The sequence below is a fragment of the Limulus polyphemus genome, unplaced genomic scaffold, assembly GCF_000517525.1.
Source record: "Limulus polyphemus unplaced genomic scaffold, Limulus_polyphemus-2.1.2 Scaffold8963, whole genome shotgun sequence".
Lineage (NCBI taxonomy): Eukaryota > Metazoa > Arthropoda > Merostomata > Xiphosura > Limulidae > Limulus > Limulus polyphemus.
In genome coordinates this window covers 28,090-30,180 of record NW_013674573.1, presented here as the reverse complement: position 1 = coordinate 30,180, position 2,091 = coordinate 28,090, and the positions used below count along the sequence as shown (strand labels likewise).

Sequence of the window (2,091 nt, the reverse complement as noted above, 5' to 3'; positions counted from 1 at the left end):
GTATTCAATCCTCAGCTAACAGTGAAGTACAGCATATTTAAAAAACATTACCTTCACTGTTAGCTGAGGATTGAATACAGCATATTTAAAAACATCATCTTCACTGTTAGCTGAGGATTGAATACAGCATATTTAATAAAAACATTATCTTCCTTGTTAGCTGAGGATCGAATACAGCATATTTAAAAAAAACATTACCTTCACTGTTAGCTGAGGATTGAATACAGCATATTTAAAAAACATTATCTTCACTGTTAGCTGAGGATTGAATACAGCATATTTAAAAACATTATCTTCACTGTTAGCTGAGGATTGAATACAGCATATTTAATAAAAACATTATTTCAATCCTCAGATAACAGTGAAGATAATGTTTTTAGATATTCTGTATTCAATCCTCAGTTAACAGTGAAGATAATGTTTTTAAATATGCTGTATTCAATCCTCAGCTAACAGTGAAGATAATGTTTTTAAATATGCTGTATTCAATCCTCGGCTAACAGTGAAGATAATGTTTTTTTTAAATATGCTGTATTCAGTCCTCGGCTAACAGTGAAGATAATGTTTTTTTTAAATATGCTGTATTCAATCCTTAAATTTGGAACCTAATTTTGAATAGAAAAGATTTTTTATGTTTTCTTTGCTGATGTGCAACAAATTTGTACCAGGAGCTGATTTCAAAATATAAATTTATTTCTTGTTGCTTTGGAAATGGTAAGTTATACATGGTGTTCATAACTTTGATATTGAACCACCTTATTAATTTAATATAATAAAAATAACATAAAGAAACAGTTGTTGTTGTTTGTATCATGGATGCTAAAACTTCATGTTTATACCTCAAAAGTCAGTGTTTGCAGCTCAAAAGATGTCATAGGGTTAATCATTGCATTTGCATTGGTCAGTTATTTATGTAACAGTGTCATATTTGATACCTTCATCATATAGATAATGTCCTTTACATACTCTTAACTATGTTAGTTAGAAAAAACCTCTGATGTCAGATTTATTATTTGCCATAAATGGCAACTTTTTATCTGATGTGGTTCCAATTCCATTTATTTAAAAGCTTCAACCGTTTATGGATACCCTATACTACGTATTATATGTAGTATACATATAAAAAATATTATTAGAATAACTCACTTGTGAATGATTTGTACAACAAAAACTGCACTTGGAGGAATAATATGACATAATTATTCTTAATTGTTTATCAGTCTACTTTACTATAATTAAATGTTGGTGTATCTGTACAATAGTCAACTCGAGAGAGGTGGAACTGTGATAAAGTAAAGAAAATGTGTCAACTCACAGTGAGAAATTGTTATAATGTAGTGATTTACAGAAGTTATTTTCAAATATGTAACAAAAGTATTTATTTTACACCTCTAGTAACAACAGAAGCTACTAGCCCAGAAGAAGGATCTTCGTTTACTGTCTCTGATTGTAAAATAAAAGAAGAAAAGTATGAAGATCCTAATGATACTGAGGTAATTTGTCGATTAAAAACTTTTATGATTCTCTTAATTAACCAAAAGAGCTAGATATTTTTAGAACATTTTAAAGTAATATTACAGTTGTATGATATCTCACTGGACTTCATCAGCTTGTAAATTAATTTTTTAATGAGTAATATTCAAAATAAATATATATGCCAAAAATATAACATTGTACCATGTAAAATAAATTGAATTTAAATAAATATCTCCTCTTTCACACTTCGTATAGAAATATCAAAAAGTTCTTACTTCACTAATGGTCTTTTCTTGTGCATAATAAAATGAGAAGGAACCATGGCTAGTCCCCGGAACTTTTGTTTACATGAGTCACCATCAGCTGTTAAGCCATTCAGTCGATATCAATTGAAAAGAATGCAATGTGCCATCACTGAGATTGTTTTCAATCACCATCAATAATCAAGGAAACATTTCAACGTAAAGTTTTGTTGGCAGAGCATTCACTGAAAAATAAATGTGTGCATACTTGACATAACAGATTCAAAATAAATGTGTGCTTACTTGACATAACAGATTCAAAATAAATGTGTGCAAACTTGACATAACAGATTCAAAATAAATGTGTGCTTAC

General features: G+C 29.2%; 1 protein-coding gene across 3 annotated transcripts in view; it reads left to right on the top strand.

Moving 5' to 3' along the window:
- The first annotated feature begins 1,328 nt into the window (after window positions 1-1,328).
- LOC111083300 (gastrula zinc finger protein xLCGF3.1-like) overlaps window positions 1,329-2,091 on the top strand; it is a 9,953-nt gene continuing 9,190 nt past the window's right edge. For all 3 annotated transcript variants that reach the window (XR_002608933.1, XM_022379728.1, XM_022379727.1), the window contains exon 1: window positions 1,329-1,493. The gene's annotated coding sequence lies outside the window, so the exon portion shown is untranslated. The remainder of the gene's footprint in view (window positions 1,494-2,091) is intronic.